Below are 24,855 nucleotides of genomic sequence, written 5' to 3'. Positions count from 1 at the left end.
AGCAGGCCTAAGCCAGCAGGTCATTATCTCCTGAGGGGTCCCAGACTGCGAGAGGGCACAGGATGGGCTGAGGGACCCCCTCTCCCCCCCGAGTGCACAAATTTTTGTGCACTGGGCCTCTAGTTTGTCATATAAAATTAAAGTTGTTAATTTAGAATGAATGGGTTTTATAGTTCCTTATATTTCATTTGTGACTATGTTTTGATTTTATTAGTCTAATAAAAAATTTATACCTAACTTATGTATATACATATTTAAGTTACATTATCATATAATTAATTCAAGTCAACTCCAGATGCAATGAGTTGTTTTTTCTTTAGGAGAAATCTCTATGTTGCTCAGGTTTGAGAAACATGAGGAGTCATCCTTACCTTCCTCTCCCTCACCATCCTACCCTCCTTCCCTAAGAGACAATCACCAAGTCATGCTAAATTCACATCATGACCATTTCTCCTTCCCTCCTCCACCTTCACCATCCCTATCTTACCTGAGTCCTTCAGTGGTTTGTCATCCCAGCATCTACAGGATCAATGCAAGCTCCTGCCTATGGGCCTCTGCACTGTGTTCTGGCCTTCAGCTGGTACAGTGTGTCATTTATCTCAACCTGCCGCTGTTCTGTTCTCATACATGCATGACGGTTATCACAAATGCATGTCCCCAACACAGCCGTTACAAACACAGATGCATATGTGGGCAGAACTTCATTATAAGGTGATCAGCTTGATGACCTAGAATATGTTTATATTTTAAAAATTATCATCACAATAAAAAAACAAAACATTTAAAATTCTCACAGATAACTCATGAACAATCCCCTCTCCCTGTTGAGTAAAGCCCAAGCAAACGCATAGCACAGTAGCCCTCAACCCAGGCTACACCCATGAGTAAGGGATCCTCAATTTAAAGTTTAAAAGTTTTAATAACCAATAATACCACATACTAAAGCAATTATTATGTATGATTTAACACAAAATTGGGAAAATTAACTCAGAAACTATGTAGGGAAAAAGAAAGTTATTATTAAACAGGGTGAGATGTTATACTAATTTTACAGTCTTGACAATACTTATAAGGAGTTCTAATAACACAAAAAGCATCCAAATATTCTGCCTTTCCTCATTCTCTTCCAGAGTTACTCCAGTTGTTCGCCTAAATAATTGCCTTAGAATACCATTGTTATCCCCATATGCCGCTGTTAGAAACTTGTCCTGGAGACCTATAAAATTTAGGTGGTCTGCTTCTTCAAAGAAAAATGTTAACTCTATTGATGGGTTGATAATTTTGGGAATGAAATAAGTTGCTGAACAAGGTATATTCATTCACTTACTCATTTGTCAAATATTTAACAAGCAACAATAACATGTCAGAAACCATTTGGCAGTAGGGACCTAGGACCTGTACTGGACAAGACAAACATTCAATGACAACAAGTGGTTAAATAAGTAAATGACATAAGTTCTGATATAGTAAGTACTATAGAAAAAATAAGCCAGGTAAAGAAAGAGACCCACTGGAGGTGGCTAATTTTGGTAGTCAGCCCTACAAATTCTCAGATAAATATACAGACTTTTTTTTTTCTGCACTAAAAATTTCTGACTCCCTCTCCCATCCAGGTGTTAAGAGATTGAGGCTCAGGCTTAGAATCTGACTTATTTGTTCCCCTTTAGAACACATGGGAATAGTTGAAAAAAATTTGCATGGGGTTACTGAAAAAAAAAAAAGTCATAATTCCAACCACCTGTAATTTCTAAGCAGAAGGAAGTGCAAAGACTTTTTTTGATTAATTATTAAAAAGCTTCTCATTACAATAGGTCTACTATGCCGAACAAACAAAACATGATCTTGAATATTATTCAGCAATATAAAATAAGGAAATCCTGCCATTTGCAACAACATGGATGGACCTTGAGGGCATTATGCTAAGTAAAATAAGTCAGACAGAAAAACACTAATATCACATGACTTCACTTATATGTGAAATCTGAAAAAAAAAAACCACAAAATTAACTAATAGCTACAGAGAACAGATTGGTAGTTGCTAGAGGCAGGGAGTGTGATGGGGGTACAAAGTAGATAAAGTCAGTCAAAAGGTACAAACTTCCAGTTATAAAATAAATAAGTCCTTGGAACATAATGTATAGCATGGTGACTATAGTTAATAATACTGTGTTGTATAATTAAAAGTAGAGTAGATCTCAAAAGTTCTCATCACACACACAAAAATTGTAACTATGTGTGAGGATAGATGTTAACTAGACTTATTATAGTGATCATTTTTCAATATATACATATATCAAACTATAATATTGTAGTAATATAATGAACTAATATAATGTTATATGTCAACTATACTTAATAAAAAATAAATAGAATAAAATTAGGTCCCAACTATGAGATCTTGTCACTGTGAGTTCAACAGCAGTTGAGATTTAGAGATCTGGCCTATAGATAAAAGTTGCTTAAGTATCATTTGGCCAGCATGGCTCAGTGTTGAGTGTCAACCTATGAACCAGGAGGTCACGATTTGATTCCTGTTCAGGGCACATGCCCAGGTTGTGGGCTCAATCTCCAATGTGGGGCATGTAGGAGGCAGCTGGTCAATGATTCCCTCTCATCATTGATGTTTCTATCTCTCTCTCCCTCTCCCTTCCTCTCTGAAATCAATCTACACTAATAAAAGAGAAAGATGCAAATTGGCCATCCCTTCACAACACCCACCAGCCAATCAGGAGTGAGTATGCAAATTAACCCAACAAAGATGGTGGGTTAATTTGCATATGCAGGCGCTGAGCATCCGGGGGCAGGGCAGGATGCTTGTGTCGTCGCCATGGCAACAACACAGGCATTCTGCACTGCCCCAGTCGCTCCAGGCAGCAAGGGAAGGTGGAAAGGCGGCTCTGGCCGGAGCAAAGGCAGTGTCGGCAGCCAGGGGAAGGAAGGCCCATTCTTGCATGAATCTTCGTGCATCAGGCCTCTAGTAAAAATATATTTTTTAAAAAGTTGTCTAAGTCTGATCAGATATTAAGGTCTAACATCTCTGACCTGGCAACTCCACATCTTCCCAGGGCATGACCAACTTACAAGGTGTAGTAGACACCCATGCTCAATGTGACTCCTAAAGTTCTTCCAGCAGAATGCTCCTAGGTTCTGGCAGCTTATGAACAGATAAGAGTTTCTCTAACTTATAGTATTGTACTTCCCAGAACGCTTTATGAAGAGTGGGAGCTAATCTCAGGGGCTAATCAAGAAATCCTGCTGGAAGACTGGGACTGATATCTAAGAAACTTATACCTAAAGTAGTTTCTCAAAGCCATGACCAATGGCATCACTATCATCTGAGAACTTGTTAGAAAAGCAAATTACAGGGCACTATCCCACACACATTGAATCAGAAATCATGGTGGTGAGGCCCAGCAATTTATATTTAACAAGACTTCCGGGAAATTCTGAGGCAGATTTAGAGTTTAAGAACCATTGATCAAAGGCATTCTAAAAAGACATTGTCAGTTTTACCAAGAAGCAGCACAATTGGAAACAACCTGGTGGACAGCACACCTAAAAATTCCAAGAATATGGCAAGCTGATGGAAAAAGTAAAGAATTAGACTTTGTTTTCTAAGAATTGGGTGCTATAATATATGGGACCATTTAGTTCTCTGGTCTAAGTAGTTGGGCAGAATCTGGGTCCAGATCTGGACAAAAGGCAGGGTTGTTGCTGAGGCCAGAGAAGCAACTACCAATAAAATAAGTTCCAGAACAGCAGCAGACTTTAATATTTTATGGTAGAACTAGAGGCCCGGTGCATGAAATTCGTACACGGGAGAAGGGGTCCCCACAGCCCAGCCTGTAACCTCTCCAATCCGGGACCCCTCGGGGGATGTCTGACTGCCTATTTAGGCCCAATCCCAGGGACATCCCTCTCACAATCCTGGACCGCTGGCTCCTAATCATTCACCTGCCTGCCTACCCGGTCACCCCTAACTGACCCCCAACCACTGCTGGCCTGATCACCCCTAACTCTCCCCGCTGCCAGCCTGGTCACCCCACGCAGCCTGCTGTTCAGTTGTTTGGTTGACCCTCACTAACCCCCCTGTAGGCCTGGTCATAGGTAGCCATCTTTGTGAGGGCATGAGGGTTAATTTGCATATTACCTCTTTATTATATAGGATTGGCCATTCTCATGTTCCACCCATACTATGACACATTGAAGACACATCAATTTGCTTTAAGCACAATCCCATCCTGCCTATAAATTATTATCTTGCACCTCAAATATGGCACACATTTAAAAAAGACATTATTGTTGTTTTTTTGGTCTCTGTGTCTGGATTTAATTGTTTGCAGCAGAATGCCCAAAGTAATCACAAATATTTGGCTGTGCAAAGAGGATAGTGCTCAAGTACAAATGGGCGACATGATTTCCTTTAAATAAACACTAAACACACCCCGGGCCTCCAAGCACCTGGGCTCTGGGCCTGTGGATCCAGGAGGACGTCAGGGTTCCTCTCCCCACAATCAATGCATGGAATCAGGATGCCAGTGGTCATCAAAATAATGAGTTCATTCTAGAGCCCTTCCCAGAGCGCTACACATGATCTGGCTGGGCAAGGACATTGGAATTTCTGGAAGACCAATGGTCCATAACAGTGAAGTATTCCATGCAGCTCTCCTGGTCCCATGTTTAGGTGCGGGTTGCACCTAGATGACTTCCTCCAGCTGGTCCTATATGACCAGCATATGGATCTGTGATTTTTGCTAATGCGAGGGCCATTCATTGCATTCACAGCTGTGTCCTTCCCCATGCGAGAATGTGTTAGGCTGCCAGTAATTCCTTCTCTGTGAGAGCCAAGGAGAAAGCCTCCTTGTGTCACTCTTCAAGTAGTGGCTTCCATAAACTCTTGGACTCCAGCAGCACAGGAAATATGGTCCCCTGGTATTTTCTCAAGAAAAATAGAAAACAAAAACACTAAGAAATTACATCCTCCAAGATAATTGTCATTAGTAACTAAAGAATTGGTAGAGAAATGCAGAGCTTGCAATCAAGCACACTTGTGGCCCTGATTTCAGAACCTTGGATTGGCTACAAGAAACCCTTTCTAGGCTAATTCCAAAGATTATGGAAGGATTGTATTCTACAGCCTCGAGCATCTGTGAACTAAAAAAGTCAGGCAAAATGGTAAAGACAGTGAAATTCACCTTTGGTCCCCCCTCCCCACACTTCTTTCTGTAATCCTCTCCCACCTCCAGGTAACCCATCACCACCCACATCAAATCAGTCAAATTATTCCACCTTTGCCTGTCTCACTCATCACCTTGACCCAAATGTCTAAGGCTGGGTGAAAACAGCCTTGTCAGATTTCATAAATGTGCCACGATGGCTCACCCTGAAATCAGACACTCTGTCACAAGGGAAACAGAGCTTGTCAAAGAAATTCATATTGAAATTGGGTAGCTCTCAAATTACAGCTTAGAAAACTTTATTTTTAGAGATAAGTTTTATACTTTATACTTTGTACTGTTTCTCAAAAACTAAACTTTAAAAAATGGCACTTCATTTAAAAACCATAATTTTACTATTATGGATCCATTAAAATTTTTATCTGTCAATAATTAAAAATCATTTCTATTTTTAAAGAATTTTAATTTTTAGACTCTATTCTGCTTACTCTTAAAGTTGAATAAAGTTAATTTCTTGCCCTGTAAAACACTTCATTCTTTTGCCATATCTAAAATAAACTAATGTATATGTCCTTTCCATTCAAATTCCAGTCACTTACCAGTTGGTAAAACTAGATATATGGTCCTCATGTTGCTTCAATAAAGTCAACATTCTCAACATTGCTCTCAATGTTGTTGAAATATATTTTTGAATATATGTATATATATTTGAAACATATATTTGAATAGTATATATATTCGAATATATTTTTTAAGATCTTTGAAAATATGACTTTGAAAAGTCTATTTCCAGGAGTCCAGTTTCCAAGTTTTCTTTCCTCGTCTTTTCTTTTTTTTCTTTCTGTTTCTCCCTGACAACAAAAGGGCTAAGGAAAATAAACTAAGGGTGAAAATATTTACAGGGTGTAATTCATCTAGGACTCCTATTTAAAGGAGAGTGTGAGATTCAGGACTTTTGTTTACGAGTTTTGTTTCCACCTTGCCAAGTATAGAAGGTCCCTTGATGTTTTCTTTACCATCTTGCGATGGCCTGTCATCCTGCTGTCCCAGGAAGGGGAGAACAATCCATTTATGAGGATAGGTGGGAACAGTATGCCCCCAACAGTCTTGCCAAAAAAAGCACACAGGCCTGGCCAGTGTGGCTCAGTGGTTGAGCATCGACCTATGAACTTCATGGGTTTGATTCCTGGTCAGGGCACATTCCCGAATTGTGGGCTCGATCTCCAGTAGGGGGTGTGCAGGAGGCAGCCAATCAATGATTCTCTTTCATCGCTGATGTTTCTAGCTCTCTCCCTCTCCTTTCCTCTCTGAAATCAGTAAAAATAATATATTTTTTAAAGAAATCACACAGTTTGTTCTACCTTCTGAGTCAGAATAAAGGCAGCAAATCATTTCCTCTTAATTTTATGAGAGATGAAATTGTCAGCGAAGCAAATCCAGACTTTAGTAAATGTTCTGTTTTGTTTTTTTCCCCCAGAATAAGATGTTCAGACATTTGGTTAGTTAGAATTATTTGTCAGGCGGAACTAAACCTTCCCTTTCCTCCAATTTCGTGATCTGCATGGGAAAACTTGCGTCACTGTTAAGGGGGCGGCTCAGTAGTAGTGCTTTGTTCTCTCTTCTCCTTGACTCTCACCCAAATGCTTCCATGCTTAATCATATGGGCAGATGCTTTCTGTATGAATGTGGTGTAGTAGGACTCCTGATTGCAAGGTTACAGAAGATGCAGACAGATTTACCATGAGGGGGGAATGTATTGGTTCATGTCACTGGAAAGTTCAGAATAGATCTAGCTTTAGAAACAGCTGGGTTTAAGGCTCAGACAATATCCTTATAAGTCAATCTCTGGGCGGTGCCCACTTCTGAATTCATTCTTGAACTCCATATGGTGGTCTCTGGCAGATCTAGGTGGCAGAATAGCTGCAGTAGCCCCAGACTTAATGTCATCCAGGTTCAGTCTAGCAGGAAAGAGCAGAGTTCGTGTCCAGAAGCTCTGAGATCCATTATGATTAAACAGGCTTAGATCACATTTACACACTAAACCATGCACCATGGCTAGGGAACACACATGCTGATTGGCACAGGCCTGGGATACATGCTCCACTGCTGAGAACCAGACTGTGGGCCAAAGAGTGAGGCAGGGGTGGATGCCCAAGTAGCATTCGGGCTGTGGGCAAAGGAAGGTAAAATGACGTGCGCCATGAGATAAAGGAGGCGCAAACAGCCAATGTCCAGGGCAGCTGGTTTACCCCTTATTTCCTACATATTGACCTCTTTTACCTTAAGTATCTCCTCGCAGAGTGTAGTCTCTGAGGTCAGATAAGCCTAGTTCAAATCCCAGCTCCACTACTTTCTAGCTGTGTCACTTGTACAATTTAGGTATGCTGTTTAAACCTCAGCTTTTCTTAGTTCTAGAATTGTTGCAAGTATTAAATAAATGAATGGATAAAGTGCCTACTGAGCATGATGCCTAAGACATAGTAGATACCCCTTTCACATATGCTGGCTTCCATAGGGTTTGGTTTAACAACATCATTGGCTCTCCCTTCTTTACACCCTTCCAGTTTCATTGTTAATTCTCTGGATCACATGGATGATGAACTTCCTGTGAGCAAATTACACTCCCTCCCTCACCAGGATGTGCCCATCCCCTAGTAGTGTGAACTGTAGTTCAACAACCCAGGGTCCTGCAGCACTGTCCCTCAGCCTGCTCTTTATACCCTGCCCCCCAGCCTTTTCCTGCAACATTCCCAGGAGCCAAGCTGAGCACCCTCACTGCACCTCTTCCCTTTGTCCTCTTCTTTCCTACACAGGCTTCAGGGTCTCTTGATAGATATTCATTCAAGTATTCTTGAGACCTCCCCCCCACACCTCCCCTCTTCAACCTGTAAGGAGCATGCACCAAGCATTGCTGCCAGCTACCTCCTGTTCATAGTTTTTCCCCTGTTCCCATGTTCTTCCACTTGTCAGACTTCGGACTCTAGTTTTAGATTCCCTGCACCTCCTTGAAATCTGTCTTCCCAACTTTCCCTGATGGACTGCTTTTTCTCTCTTATCATAGGATGCGTGCCCTCTCTAACAAGCTAAAGCACTAAGCAGGAGGTCAGCTTGCCCTCACAACTCACATCTGGCAAGTGACTCAGTTAGGAGGGCCTATCAGAAGGCAACTTACCTCTTTTCGCACAAATTTTTGTGCACCGGGCCTCTAGTATATATATAAAAAGCTAATATGCTAAGTGTCCGACCATCTGACCGATTGCTATGATGCACAGTGCCCACCAGGGGGCAGACCCTCAACACAGGAGCTGCTGTGATGCACAATGGCCATTTACAGAGAAACGGCACGGCGGACCTGGTCCCCACAAAGCAACATTCGGCTTCTCCCAAGTGGGACACAGGCCCCACCACCACCCCAGAATGACATCCCACCAAATTGCAGCCGATGCTGCCGAGACCCCATGGTGCAAAATGCGGCCACAGCCCAGCCCAGCCTGGAAATGGTGGCTGTGGGCACCAGGTAACGACATTATGTAGCAATGCCCAGCTTCCTCTCCCTAGCAATTAGCCTTCCTGCAGTTTCTTCAGCCCAGGAACACAACTTGCTTTATACCCAAGTGGAAACATTTTACACTTTCACCAAATGTCTGTGAAGCATTTTCCCTTGCCTCATCTCATTTGATCCTCACAGAAGTCCTGGAGTAGGTAGATAGGAGATTTGGTGGAATCCTATTTTCTTTCCATTAGCCAGAAAACGGAGATTTAGAAAGCTTAGGAACTTGACCCAACTGAAAAGAAGTAAGAAATGGTGGACCTTGAAAATGACTTCAGGTTTTCTCACTGCACAGAATATAGTCAAACATTGCTGCAGTTAAATACGTTAACCTTTGTTCTCCCTGCATGATCTACAATAATAATCTGCTTCGTGTTGATATTTACTGCTGTGTTGCTGACAATTACCTGAAAGAGAAGTGGGGTGCTTCATTGGGTTGGAAAAACTTTAGCTAAATCAGAAAGCAGATCTAATTAAGCAAGTTTATTCTATACCTATAAAAGGCTAAGTTGACTCGTGCATGCGCGATACATATAAAGCTCTCGCTGGCGCCAATCGCACGTGTGTGTTTCGATCTGTCATTGTCAATTGTGAATTTGGCTGACATTTCTATTATAGAGAAAGGGTGAATAGCAATATTAAAATATTTCTTCTAATTAATTTTCTTTCAAAGTGCATGAATTCATGCACCGGGCCACTAGTAAAAATAGTGTTTTTTTTTAAAAAAGCAGACAAGAGCACAACCACCTTGACCCTCCCCTGTCCCTCTGAATGACACCATCAGACAATGTTTATAAGGATGGATTAAATCCCTTGGTCAGAACTCAGTTGATGTGACTGTCCTGGAAGGAGAAACACTTCCACCAAGACCTAAAGAGGAAGGCCTCCCAGCAGTGGAGCCTCCCAGCCTAGAGTTTGTGTGTGTGGGAGGGGGCGGGGGGAAGCCAGATTCCAGAGTTTTAAGTGACTGGTAGTTTTCCGTCAGACCTGAGGTCCTCCCCAACACGGCCCAGCAGTGTGCAGAGTTTTCCGTCAGACCTGAGGTCCTCCCCAACACGGCCTGCATCCCAGTAGCTGGGAAAATAACAGATTGCAATTCAGTGGTTAAGAAGGAAACAGCACAATTCTCTGGAAGGAAAGACTCCTTTATAGAGAAAATAGAGGAAGCTACAAAGACAATGAGAATGACAAAAGACCTAGGGGAAAATTATAGAGACTTGGAAGGAAAACTATAAAACGTAAAACTATGAAAGAATAGAAAACTGTACACATGATATTGGCTAACTATGACTTCTTAAAAGAGAAAATGACAATGAATGATTGTGTTTAAGTCTTCAAGAGCTACTTTACAATTCACTCCTAAAAGTATGGTGGCATAGGGTAAAGAATGAAAAGTTTAGGAGGTTACAACAGGACCAAGAACCGACCGACAGTACAGATTGATAAACATCAAAATGAGTTATTGAATAGTTGTGGGATTTTATTATTTGGAGGAGAATAAAAAGTGAATTTTTAATCATCTTTGTCACATAGCACCCACAATTGTCTGGCACTTGATAGTAGTTACCTGTCCTGACCACTCTGCAGGGCTGTTACAGGTATCAGATAAGACAGTATCCCTGTCAGGACTGGAAACAGCTCTTCTAGTCCTTTCCATGCAGTCAGATTTGTTGAATGAACCTCCCCACCCTCAACTCTTCTATAAAAGGCATCTGGTTTACCCCCCACTACAACCTGGGAGTTGGTAGGAAACATAATCATGTTCTGTTTTACACTAAGGCCCACGGAAGCCAAGACTGTAGTCTTTGGTCACAGAGGTAGCCACTAAGGTGGTGTGAAGCATCAACTCTCTGTAGAAGCATTTTTGAAAGATATTAGTACTGGTTTCCACTTCAAGAAATTCATTCAAAATAAGCTTTATTACAATAAGAGTGAAGAAGGAAAGAAACAGAAAACCCTTTGATCTAGTTCATTTACTTGGGAGAACGGGTATATCCTGTGACATCTTCCTAATGTCGGTGAATCTGAGACACTTACTGGGTTTGGGAATGTGTGCCCAAGTGTTTTCATATAACCACTCTCAACCAACTGAGCTGATAAAATAAAACATACTGAGTTGCATTGATTACACTGAAACAAAAAGCCTTTTCACCAAGACAGATAACTGAAGTAAAATATTTTCTGAATAAATATTTTTGGTTTGCTAAGCAGCTTTCATATTATGCATCAAAACAGACAATTTTTTCCAAGTTAAAAAAAAATCACAGCTATTCTGTAAATAAAACATTAGGCAAGTGTGAACCTTAGCATCTTCTGAAAAGCAGACCTGAGACCAAGCTTTGATGACTGATTGTAAATCCAACCAGTATAATTAATAAACGTAATGTCGATGATGGAACTGGAATTTCTTATATAATAGTAAACCCTAGATTATTCAGCTTTCAATTATTCATGCTATAAAAAGACTTCCATCCAAGATGAGGGAGGGCAAAGAAAACCAATGTTAAAATACTGTGCAGGCAGACAACATCAATAGCTCTGGATAAAAATGCAGGAAGAGAAAAGGAAGCAGATGGTGGAGAAAGGACCAGACACTGCTGTGGGCCAGACATTTCAATGTCCTTAATCTGCATTGATTTGCATGGTAGATAATTTTACCCTTTATTTGAGCGAAATGGAAACTGATTCACAGAGAAGTTAAGGGATATGTCCAAGATCATCAATAAGAGTAGAAGCCGAGACTTGAATCCAGTTATCTCAAGTTCCAAAGCTCCACTGAGGAGAGTGCATGCGCTTGCACCCACCTGCCTCTCCCAGCTCATCCCCTCCCTCTCAGCCCCCTACTCCAGCTCCCGTTCCTCCAACAGGGCAAGTGCTTTCCCTCACCAGACAACTAACCTGTGTGTTTTTGCTGGTGCTTAGAAAACTCTTATTACCACTTTACCTTGCTGGTTCCTTCTCATCTTTCAGTTTTCAGCATAAACATCACTTCCTCAGATAGTGGAGCCCCAATCCAAAATGTGGTTCCCTGCAATCTGTCTTCATGGCACCCACCTCTGTTCCATTCCACTTGTGTTTTGTAATTACACCTTTAATAGAGCTTCTTCCTTCGATGCTGCTCCCCCACTAAACTACAAGCTTCCGTAGCGCAGGAATCACGTGTCTGCTCTTTGCTCCTGATCCAGGACCCAGCACAGGGCCCAACACACAGAATGTATTCAATGCATATATTTGAATGAATGAGAAAGTGAGATATGGGAACTGTCTAAAATGATCTACAGGCTGTCTGATAAGGTTAAGTTAGCCAAGAGCATTGAGAATTTATGGTGGTACAGGACTTCTTCAGATCTTTACTGGTGTGTGACAAAATGGGATATTAACAAAGCGAATAGAGATTACCCTCCTACTTTAAAAAAAACTCACTAATCAAAATACACACGAGAAAGCCACGGAAAACGCTGGGCCCTGAAGCCCTCACCGTGCTGGGAAATTAGCATTGTCCTGGGTTTGCCTGTCACTCCCTTGACCAAAAGCCATGGCTTTTCCTTATTAACTTCACAGTCATCATCGCCTGTCAGCTCCAAGTTACCAAACGGCTGTCTGATTAAAACACGTGCTAGTCTCATCGCCAACTCTTCAATATTAATCACTGAGAATTAATCCAGGCTAATTCTTTCAGATTTTACACTAAAAGGTGTCAGACTGGCAAGTCTGGTCTTCCAATGATGTCCCTGATTTTTGTTATGGGTTTCACTTACCACAACACTTGCTCAGGTGACTGACTTCCTGTGGGTGAAGGGTTAATGCATTCTAGTTAAACAAAGATTAAGCAGCAAGTCAAAATTCCTCAGTTTTCATTCAGTTCTGTTACTACCTTGCTATGTGCACAAATAATTTTAACCCCTCTAATTTAACTATCTTTTTGTTGTTGTTAATCCTCAACCGAGGATAATTTTTCCATTGATTTTTAGAGAGAGTGGACTGGAGAGGGAGAAACAAAGAGAGAAACATCAATTGAGAGAGACACATCAATTGGTTTCCTCCCACACGTGCCCCAGCCCAGGCTGGGGATGGAGCCAGCAACCGAGGTATGTGCCCTCGACTAGAATCAAACTCGAGACCCTTCAGTCTTCAGGCCAATGCTCTAACCACTGAGAAAAACAGCTAGGGCTAACTTAACTATCTTAACTTTCTCATCTGTCAAATTACTAGGTTACCAGTTAATAATACGGATTTTGTAATAAAAGAAAACACAATAATTTCAAGAGAAACATCAAAAGTGCTTTATTCAAAGTAATGTCCATCGCTAGCTACACATTTCCCCATCTTTCAGGTAATTTATGGATACCGTCCCAATAGAACTTTTCTTGTTTTGAGGCAAACCATTCAGAGACCAAATTTTCCACTTCTTTGTAGGTTTTGAAGTGCTGCTCAGAAACTGTGTGTGCCATCGATGGGAACAAGTGGTAATCTGAAGGAGCAAGGTCTGGTGAATACAGCGGGTGGGTTAATACTTCCCAGGCAAGATCTTTTAACGTGTCTTTAACTGGTTTTGAAGTGTGTGATGGTGCATCATCATGAAGCAAAATTACTTTGCCATGTCTTCTGACACATTCTGGTCATTTCACAATCAAAGCGTGGATCAAATTGATTATTTGTTGTCGGTAGCGATCAGTATTAATGGTTTCACCTGGTTTTAGAAGCTCATAACACACCACACCTTCCTGATCCCACCAAATGCAGAGCATTGTCTTCTTTCTGAAGCGATTTGGCCTTGCAGTCGATGTTGATGGTTGACCTGGATCAACCCATGATTTTGTGCATTTGGGATTCTCAAAATAAATCCACTTTTCATCGTGTCACAATTTGATGCAAAATAGACTTTCTTTGGTGCTGTTGAAGCAACATTTTACGGATGACTTTTCGGTTTTCCATTTGTTTTTCGTTCAGTTGATGTGGCACCCATTTTCCTTACTTTAAAATCTTTCCCATTGCTTGTAAATGATCGGAAATTGTGAGCAACGTTTAATCTTTCTGCAAGTTGTTTTTGAGTTTGACATGCATATTCATCCAATAATGCTTATAATTGTTGGTCTTCAAACTTTTTCGGTTGACCTGGACGTTCTTTGTCTTTCACATCTAAATCATCACTCTTAAAGCATTTAAACCAGCGTTCACAAGTATCTTGAGATGGAGCATGTTCACCATAAGCTTCCCGAAGTATTCAGCAGCACTTTTCTTCAAAATAATGAATTAAAACTTCCTGCAAATGCTTTTTTTGGCACGAAATTCAACATTTTTAAGTGTAAAAATATCTATGATGTTAACATCTTCAGAAAATTTGACATATGAAGTTTTGAAGCTTGTTGTCAATACAACAAAATAGCATACATATCAAATCGCATATATAGTAACATGTGTAACTCCATCTGTTGAAAAAAATTCGCATTATTAACTGGCACACCTGGGGTATAATGATCACTCTGATAGACTTACAGCTAGTCTGAGGGCTTGGAAGATCCTCAGAGCCATCTGGGTGACTGACGCTTGCTCTAATTCTGCAGCTCTAACATCAGAAAGGGTTCTAGACCAGACTGTGCGAGCCTGGGGAGAATGAATATGTTAAAAGAGGGTGTAATGCTGGCTTCGGCAGCACATATACTAAAATTGGAACCAAACAGTGAAGATTAGCATGGCCCTGAGCAAGGCTGATGCAAATTTGTGAAGTGTTAAATATTTATTAAAATAGAAAGAAAAAAATAGGGGTGTTGATGCTTGTGTACACTGTAGAATACTGTCTCATGTGTAACACCAATATTGATGATCTGATCATAAAGATCCAGCTGGGCTTGGGTGGGGGTGGGGTGGGAATGGTCTGCTCCTGACTGACTCTTCCTACAAGTCCCAAAGCGACCCTCAATCACTCAGACTTAATCATATGCAGTGATGTTGAAGCCCTCTTTGGGGGCCCAGAGGCGTTATGTCTGTCATGGAGAACACAGGTGCTCTCTCTCCTGTGATTCCTGATAGCACTTTGTTCCACCTCCACCCTTAGATAAATACACCTTGCCTCATTTCCCAGGTAGCATCTGCCTGGCCTCTATTTCAGTCAGAACCTACTGATGGGATTTGTCAACATGGTGGTAACATAGGTTCAAATGTGCTTTGGAAAAATAAAAAGTATTTCACAAATATGAGTGATTATCACCAACTGCCTACGAAGGCAATTTTTTTTTAATCCTCACCTGAAGATATGTTTTTATTGATTTTCTTTGAGAGAGAGAAAGACCAATGAGAGACAGAAACTCCGATGTGAGAGAGAAACATCAATCGGTTGCCATACTCGCCCCAACCAGGGATCAAACCCACAACCCAGGAATGTGCCCTGACCAGGAATTAAACTCACAACCATCTAGTGCACAGGATAATGTTCCAACCAACTGAGCCACCCGGCCAGGGCAAAGGTGAGTTTTTTTGAGCTCCGATTTCTTTTCTACAGGAAATAGATACAATATGGTATTTGTAATTGGCTCAGGTTCAAATTCTACTGTACTTACAGACTTTGTGTCTTTAGAGAAGTCACACTCTATCAGAACCTGGGTATCTTCATATGAAAAATAGAAATTTGGTAATAGTATCTATCTCATAAGATTGTTGGGAGGGTGAAGAAGACAAAAGTTCTGCCACCTCTTGGAATATTGATTTTAAGCTGTTTATTGAGGAACAAAAGACTCAGAACCTCTGACCTTCCCCACTTTTTGCCCAAGAGATTCAGATGGAAAGGCCTAGTCTTAGGATGTTCTCCTTAGCTGGTTCCTATTAAGGATGGTAACTGGGAGGCTTCAGGCCTGTTAGCTGGACACCCCGTGTCCCAGTGTTTCTGAGTTGCCTACCAAGGACTTGCCTGCCCTGTGTGTTCTGCTCTTCCTCCACTACCTGTCAATCACCCACTCTCACTTCTGAAACCTAAGACTCATTCCCCACCTTTGTCTCCTTTGTCCAAAATGACATTTATACCAAGTTTTGCTTCACTGTCTTTGGAATTTTCATGCTTATGTGAATTCCTCACGTGCATGTATTAAAATTTGATTTTTCTCCTGTTAATCAGTCTCTGTTAATTTGGTTATTAGCCCGGCTAGAAAAACTTGGAATGTGGGAGGAAAATATTACATTTTTCTTAGTAAAAGGTAATACAAGAAATATCAGGTGCTGTCCCAGCACAATGGAAGCACTAATATTTGAATATGAAATCAGAAACCCAAAATTTGAGAGAAGTAAATGAATTTAAAAGCTCGGAATCTATCAGAATATTTTATGTTAAAATAACAAAGTTAAACTCAAACTGGCTTACATAATCATGGGAACTCATTGGCACCTGTAATTGAAAAGCCCATAGGAAATGTAAACATCAGGCACTGTTCACAGAAGGTCCAGCTCCACTGCTCTGCAGTCCTGCTGGCTGCACCCTACCCCACGGTACCTCTCTCAGGCCGCCTTCCCTCGCTGTTGCAAGATGCCTGCCAGCAGTGACCAGGACAAAACGCATTCCGTCACATCCAGAAAGGGTTGAACATGACCTCCCACAATGAACAAGAGCCCTGAACTCCCATCGTGACCAGGTGAGTGCCAGGCACTGCGGTGTAGAACTGGGGAGACTGAGGAGAGAGGTGCTGCACAACAGGGAAAGGTAAACTAAATGTCACAGACAACCACAGCGTCAGCTATAGTAACACAATAAATGCTTAGTTGGGGACAATGCATTCAAAGTTAGTTTGTTTTTAGGGAAATAAAATACCTATGAAGAAATGTTGAATTGGAAGGTTTCTAGGATCCTAATAAGCCCAGATGGCAGGGAGTAGGCAAGGGGAAGGACCCTCTGAACTGCGCAACAGAAACCCTAAGGTGTACCAAGCTCAGGAGGGAAGTCTACTGTCCCCTCGGGGCACCTGGGAGTTTGAGCACCACCATCTTTAAGGCTGCTCCGAAGCCCCCAGAGGTGAGAATCCTGGCATAGTTTTTCCGTCCAATTCCTAAAGATCTGCAATCAACTGAAGAAGCAGAAAGAAAAGCTTTCCAGTGCTGGAGAAGTTTAAATGATGAAAGTCCTTCTCCTTACTTGTCCACAGAAGACCACAAACCCTCCACCGGGACCACGGAAAAGGCTGAGCACTGACACGAATGCAGTCTCTGCTTAGAAAGAAAGCCAAGCCCGCCAGTGTGGCTCAGTGGTTGAGCATCGATTAATGAACCAGGAGGTGACAGTTCGATTCCTGGTCAGGGCCCATGCCCAGGTTGTGGGCTCAATCCCCAGTGTGGGGCATGCAGGAGGCAGCTCATCAATGTTTCTCTCTCATCATTGATGTTTCTATCCCTCTCTCCCTCTCCTTTACGCTCTGAAATCAATAAAAACATATCATAAAAAAAGAAAGAAAAAAAAACCAAAGCCCCAGGATAAACCTCTTCAGGTGACTTCCTTTTACCTAAATGAAGCATTTCATTGGATCTTGGGCTCCTTTGGCTGTAAAGAACTGAAATCCACTCAAGGTCCTTAAGCAAAAAGGAAATTTATAGGATGAATACCAAGGATCTGCCAGTCAGGGAGTACAGCTTGATAGTGATATGAATGCCCAATTGCTTTAGTTTTCTAACTGTCACAACAGCTTTCCTGTCTTAATTTGTCCATGGGTCAGCTTTGGCTTTACATTTTCCATGTTCAAGAGCCACTACTACAATGCTGAGTAGGTCCCATAAGCCAATTTCAAATTTCTAAGAGCAAGAGCCCACTGTTGCATGTAAGGTCACCTGTCTGTCCCCGGCCAGTCTGCTACGGCTGGGGAGGGCAGGGTCACCAGGTTAGGTCTGCTGCACACTCAGGATAGGTCCTACCATGGACTCTGAGAAAGGAAGTGAGCAGGAAAGTCAAAATATGGGTATGCATATGTTAGACATGCCATTCCTTTCCTCTTCTATCAAACTACAGTCAGTGCTACATGATTTCATAAAAACATCAGAGAAATAGAACCAGTAGAGTAACACGGACTAATTCTAGATAACCAATCTCTCAGCTTGGCCCCATTCTAACTTTATATGTATTCTTTATACAGCATAATTTCTTAATGCTGTATTTTCTCACCTGCCAAATAAAGATAATTGTACTTGTAACTCATAAGATTATAGAAAGGATAAATAAATAATAGATATGAAAGTAATTTAAATGATGTTATTTATACTCTGTACACTATAAAGCATCTCTTCTGAATTCTAACTCAAAACCCACTGCTTCTATGAAAATACTTGAGTTCAAGATCTTATTTATGACAGCCCAGGTATAAAACCACACATATATGGACAGATAATTGTTGACAAAGGACCAGAAACACACACTGGAGTAAAGATAGTTTCTTCAATAAATGGTGCTGGGAAAACTGGAAAGCCACATGCAAATGAATGAAACTGGATTACAATTTGTCCCCCTGTACAAAAATTAATTCAAAATGGATCAAAGACCTAAACATAAGACCCAAAACAATAAGTACCATAGAAGAAAATAGAGGTACCAAACTTATGGACCTATGTAGAGAACATTTTATGGACTTGACCCCAAAGGCAAGGGAAGTAAAGGAAAAAATAAATGAATGGGACTGTATCAAATTGAAGAGCTTCTGCACAGCAAGACATAGACAACAAAACAAACAGGTACCAACCACATGGGAAATGATATTTGCAAACAGTAGCTTCGACAAAGGTTTAATTTCCAAAATATATAAAGAACTCGTAAAACTCAACACCAAACAAACAATCCAATCAAAAAGTGGGCAGAGGACCTGAAAATATACCTCTCCCAAGAAGACATACAAACAACCAATAGATATATAAAAAGATGTTCAACCGCCCTAGCCAGTTTAGCTCAGTGGATAGAGCGTCAGCCTGTGAACTGAAAGGTCCCAGGTTCAATTCCGGTCAAGGGCACATGCCGGGTTGTGGGCTCAATCCCCAGTGGGAGACTTACAGGAGGCAGCCAGTCCATGATTCTCTCTCATCATGGATGTTTCTATCTCTCTCTCCTTCTTCCTTCCTCTCTGAAATCAATAAAAATATATATATATTTTTTAAAAAGATGTTCAACCTCACTGGCAAATACAAAAATGCAAATCAAAACTACGAGATGCCACCTCATACCCATTAGAGTGGCCATTATCAACAAGACAAGCAATAACAAGTGTTGAAGAGGTTGCTGGTGGGAATGTAGACTGGTACAACCACTATGGAAAGCGGTCAGGTGATTCCTCAAAAAGTTAAGACTAGAGCTACCATATGACCCAGCAATCCCACTCCTGGGTATATACCCAAAAAACTCAAAATCATGTATTTGCAAAGATATATACACCCCTATATTCATTGCTGTATTGTTCATGGTGGCCAAGACATGGAAACAACCAAAGTGTCCCATGATAGAGGACTGGATAAAGAAGATGTGGTTCATATACACAATGGAATACTACTCAGCCATAAGAAAGGATGAAATAGCAGGTTCATATACACAATGGAATACTACTCAGCCATAAGAAAGGATGAAATAGCACCATTTGTAACAACATGGATGGACCTTGAGAACATTATGCTAAGTGAAATAAGTCAGACAGAAAAAGCTAAGAACCATATGATTTCACTCATATGTGGGATATAAAACTGAAACTTATAAACACAAACAGCAGAGAGGTAGTTGCCAGAGGGAAGGGGGTAGAGGGAGAAAAGGATCATACTATGAGTGACAGGAGATTTGACTTTGGGTGGTGGGCACACAATGCAATATACAGAACTTGTAACATAGAAATCCACACACGAAACCTATATGTTCATGTTGACCAATGTCCCCCTAATCATTTAATAAATAAAATTTTTAAAAATCCTATTTATGTCTACCACATACCTGTGGTGGAGTGTCTTACAAGTTACATGGTTACACAGCACACGCATGGCAGACATACAAGAGGAGAGCTACAAAGATTACAGAAAAGCAGAAAAGGAAAAACAAAGCAAACCAAAAAAAGTAAGAACAAAAACCCATCCCCCCCAAGAAAACAAAAACAGATAAGTTAATAACAGGGTGCAATGATATGTATTCCTTGTCCACTAAGGATTAAACAAAATGGAAATATGCTGCAAATGTGAGATTTGGATTAGATATAAGAGAGAAATTCCTGGAAATGAGGGATGCTAAGCATTCCCTACTAACAAAGTTCCTCAGTGGCTCCTCCCCATGAACAGGTGATACATTTTTTGATGCAGGAATTGATGCGTTCACCTTTGTTTCCCAGCATCCAGCATGGCGCCTGCCCCTGCAGCCGCTCAGTTAATACTGTTGAGGATGTGAAGGTTCAGAGAGTGAGAAGACAGCAGCCATTCTTGTCTCTTCTCCGAGCAAGAAACAAGTTCCCTGGCCATTGCAGGAGAAGGGGGGCATTTCACCTTCTCTGTTACAATATAAAGAGCACCAATGAGAATGTTCTCATTTTTATAGTCTTAGAGGTGATTCCCCAAGAAGCAAATGTCCCTCTAGATTGTTATCTTTTTAGATGAGCCTGCCACAAAAAGCCCAGCATTTACCCAAAAGCCTCCTGCTTTATGTTTTATGTCTCTTGATCTGCCCACGAAGCCTGGACCCAAATTTGTCAATACTCAGCAGTCCTCAGTGCTGTGAGGAAACAGCTTTCAGCACAGAGGAAGGCAGCACGGCACTGTTGGAAAGAACCCAGAGGCCTGGGAGAGTTCTGACCTTGCTGATAACTGCTTATCTGGTCTTAGGCACCTCATCCAGCCTCGCCTGGCCTGTTTCGTTGTTTGTAGATGAGACACTCACACGCCTCAGTTCTCCCACTGGATGGTTCCAAATGGGGCACCAGAATCTTGCAGTTACTGGGCCTAGAAAAACAGTTGTTGTTCAAAGGGAAGATGAAAGCAAGGGTGATATTGCCTGAATTTTTAATTCTATATTTTCAGCAACTTCTTAGGACATTTAAAGTCTGAGTCTTATTTGATGTCTAAGGGAACATGTTTTTATCTCAGAGGGGATTGGGTCCAACTTCTTCATCCGTGTTACAATGAGGCAAAAGTGGCAACACCAAAACAAATCTTACAAATAAAAGGCCACCTTTACTGCCAAAATGACTGAAAGAAGTCAATGAAAACAATTTAAAACTCAAACAAATAAACACCAAAAGACAAAATTCCAGTCTGCCAAATATAGAAATATGTGATTAACACATCATTGCTGGATTGCTTAAACCCAGTTTCCAGCAGATCCAAGCAAACAACCATCACTGAGTATGGAAATGACCACCTCAATCAGGCCATCATCCAAAACAATTTTTTAGACAGAAGGAAATGTGTTGCTCCAAAGAACAAACAAGAACAGGTCAGAACTTTCTTTAGCCTTTGTAGGAATAGATTGGGCTAGCAAATGTCCCTTTAATCTTAAACAACTTCAAACCGACTAGAATAAACTGAAACAGCCCTTCCGAAATTATTCCCCAAACCCTAACATCCATTGTTCGTAATGAACTAATTTCTCTCCTTTGCATCTAGAAAGGTACCTGTCATGTAGCATTCTTGGAAGAATTGAGAAACTAGTCACTCAAATCATTCTCTGAAACCCAGTTCAGAAAGGCTGATTTAGCAGACTTAATTCTCAACGCTTCTTACATTCACATGTTCACAGTAGTTTGTGATCTCATGAGCCACAGAAATATGCCATGCTGACATAATGGAGTGGGTATCTGCTTCTATAGATTTGTTTTCTAAATAGTTTTATTGAGCTCACTTAATCTTAATATTACACACAATTATATATATATATTTTTTTCATTTGTTTTTTATCTGAGGTTTTGCTGCAACTTGTGCAAGTCTGGTAGACTTCCATAATGCCCAAGATAATAATTGCACTGCCCTAACTGGTTTGGCTTAGTGATTAAAGTGATGCCCTGTGGACTGAAGGGTCCCAGGTTCGATTCTGGTCAAAGGCACATGCCTGGGTTGTGGGCACAGTCCCCAGTGTGGGGTGTGGGGGAGGCAGCCAATCAATGATTCTCTCTCATCATTGATGTTTTTATCTCTCTCTTCCTTCCTCTCTGAAATCAATAAAAATATATATTTTTTAAAAAGATAATTGCACCAATTTAAAAAAATCATAAATTATGTACTGAAGCATTATTGTTCTGAAATTATTTTCAGGTACTTTGGGATATATCAAATTAATAATTCAAGTAATCTTTGAGATTTTAGGTATGTTTGAAAAACAATAAAGATATAAAGTAAGAGTTTGCATAAACACCTTATAGTCCTGAGTTGAAATTGGAAGTACCCACATAAAATCCTGAGGTATTTTATAGAAAAGGAAAATTATCCCTAATCCTATTCACTAAAAAGGCCTAGGAACAATGACCAACCCAGTGTCGATGAGCACCCCTAGCATTTAGATTATGATCTTTAAATACCATTTCCCATGAAAAGGAACCAGAGTTCCTTAGAGAACTAGCTTACTCCATGTCTTGGGCAGGAAATTTCTAAGCTGAGCCTTACACATCTTATAGCAGAGTGGAAGGAAGCTATCAAAGGCTCCTGGAGTCAATGTCAAAGGGACTCAGGAGCAAACTAGAAAAGGTGTAACAGACCAAAAATGGGCCAATTTGAGCAGGAAAAAAGGATAATATCTGCAACATATTAAAACACATCAAATATATTAGCATCCATGAGTTGATAATATTTAAAACAAAACAGACAAAAACAAACTCAGTCACCTTGGAAAGATGCAAAGAAACCAACCTATTTTTTATTGTAGTAATATATACATAACATAAAACTTACTATCTTAAACATGTTTAAGTGTTAGGATATTCACATTGTTAAAACAACCATCACCGCCATCTCCAGACGTTTTTCACTTTCCCAAATGGAAACTCTATACCCAGTAAATACCAACTCTCTCTTTCTCCCTCCCCCAAGTCCCTGTCAACCTATTATTTTAAACTGGTAAATAAAGGTTAAAAAATGAAACATTTATGCTGCCTTTCCTATGTGATTTATACTGCAAGGTGACCAAATAAAGAACCCTCTTTTTAGAAGTATTCCAGCTAATAAATGAAGGAATGCTAAGATTAAGAATATCACCATTTTTAGAACATTATGTGAAGTGAAATAAGCCACTCAGAGAAAGACAAGTACCATATGATTTCACTCATATGTAGAACCCAATGAACAAAATAAACTAACAAGCAAAATAGAAACAGACTCATAGATGGAGAGCAGACTGACAGCTGTCAGAAGGGAGGGTCATTGCATGGCTGGGTGAAAAGGGTGAAGGATTAAGTGACAGTACTGTGATTACCAAAGGGAAAGGGAGTGGGGAGATACATGGCGATGGAAGGAGACTTGAGTTGGGGTGGTGAACATATAATGCAACTTACAGATGCTGTATTATAAAGCTGTACACCTGGAACCTACGTAACTTTATTAACCAATGTCACCCCAATAAATTCAATAAGAAACTTAAAATAGATTTGTACTAAAAAAAGAATATCACCATTTTGTAAACCCCAATAAATTAATCAATCATGACAATGATTAATAATGGCAGATAACATCACAAAAGGAAACATGTTATACCTCCTGATGCTTCAAAGTACAAACTGCCACCTCTAAAGTAGTACACACACACACACACACACACACACACACACACACACAGAAAGCAACAACAAAATTACCTGAATACGATCAAGCCTCTATAGCTAACTCCCAACTGTATGATAAATACAGAGGACAGAGGAATATGTTTAATGACAGCATTTAAACACAATCAGCAAAATACAGACCATTAAAAAAGGTACAGAGAATGACCTGGCTTTTCAATAAAATGCAAACAGATAAAAAAGAAAAATTTAAAAGAAAGATAAAGAGAAAGCCTATATATGAAAAGAGACTTGAGACACATCAAACAATTATAAACTTTATTTTGATTGACAATTGAAACCATGTAAACCCTAAGTAGCTATGACAGTAAGGAATTAATCATTTTTAGATATGATAATATTAATATGTGATTATATTTAGAAAGATAGTCCTTATCTTAGACAAAGATCTTCAGAGTTTAAAGATGATAATATCTGGGATTCCCTCAAACTAATTCCTTCAAAAGTAAGGGCATGACAGAATTTTAAATGGCCATAAATTGGTCATTGTTCAAGCCAGATAATAGATTTAAAAAAGCATTCACTATAATATTTTGTCTATTTTTGGTATATGTTTAAAAATTTCCATCACATTTTTTTAAAAGGAAGAAAACTAAAACCCAAAATGCAACTTTTGGGCTTAATGTATAATTTGAATTAGCTTTCGTCATGTAATAGCTTTTATTACAATTAAAAAACTGTTGATCTTAAATAGCTTGAGCTAAAACCAGCTAACATTTGTGCTTTTCTTCTGCTTCCATGAAAGTGATTTTAAGTACCAATTAAATTTCAAATAATTGTGGCTTTTCTGGGTAAGCTAAAGCTCAACATATTTCATTGCTGTTTGTCAGACTTGCTGCAGCATTCCTATTAAACATGTTCTTTAGTGTGAACTGTTGGCTAAGCAACTTAAATAAATTTCATCTGAAGCTTTCTAGAGAAACCAAGATGGCGGCATAGGTAAACACCTGAAATTGCTGCCTCGCACAACCACTTCAAAACTACAACTAAAAGACTAACCAGACATCATCCAGAACCACAGGAAGGCTGGCTGAGTGGAAATTCTACAACTAGAAGGAAAGAGAAAAGCACACTGAGACTCAGAGGAGGTGCGGAAGTAAAGTGCAGAGGTACGGAGGTTCAAGCGCGCCCGGAAAGGGCTGGCAATGGAGGACGCCAGTGTCTTTTTCAATTGGGAGAGAGTCTCAAGCTCCCAACTGCTCTGAACTCCAGTTATGGGGAGAAACTGGACTGTCTGGCAGCGGGCAGAACTCGAGGGCGGCTTTCTCTCAGAGGTGCTTGCAGCGATTACCGCGGGACACTGAGACGGGACACTGAGACCCGGGGGCCTCCGAGGACAGGGCTGAGGATCAGCCATAGCTGCTTGCTCCGCCCTGTTGAT

At 40.5% G+C, this 24,855-nt stretch overlaps 1 long non-coding RNA gene across 1 annotated transcript in view; it reads right to left on the bottom strand.

The window, feature by feature from the left end:
* Window positions 1–24,855, bottom strand: part of LOC106723860 — a 42,640-nt gene that overhangs the window by 13,841 nt on the left and 3,944 nt on the right. Inside the window, exons 2-4 of the long non-coding RNA XR_001359596.1 lie at window positions 22,306–22,436; window positions 1,328–1,400; window positions 488–728 (exon numbers count right to left, since the gene is read on the bottom strand). This is a non-coding gene — a long non-coding RNA (uncharacterized LOC106723860). The remainder of the gene's footprint in view (window positions 1–487; window positions 729–1,327; window positions 1,401–22,305; window positions 22,437–24,855) is intronic.

This window comes from Myotis brandtii, unplaced genomic scaffold, assembly GCF_000412655.1.
Source record: "Myotis brandtii unplaced genomic scaffold, ASM41265v1 scaffold667, whole genome shotgun sequence".
In the NCBI taxonomy this organism is placed as follows: Eukaryota; Metazoa; Chordata; class Mammalia; order Chiroptera; family Vespertilionidae; genus Myotis; species Myotis brandtii.
The sequence above is the reverse complement of the archived record's forward strand: the minus strand, read 5'-3'. Positions and strand labels throughout refer to the sequence as shown.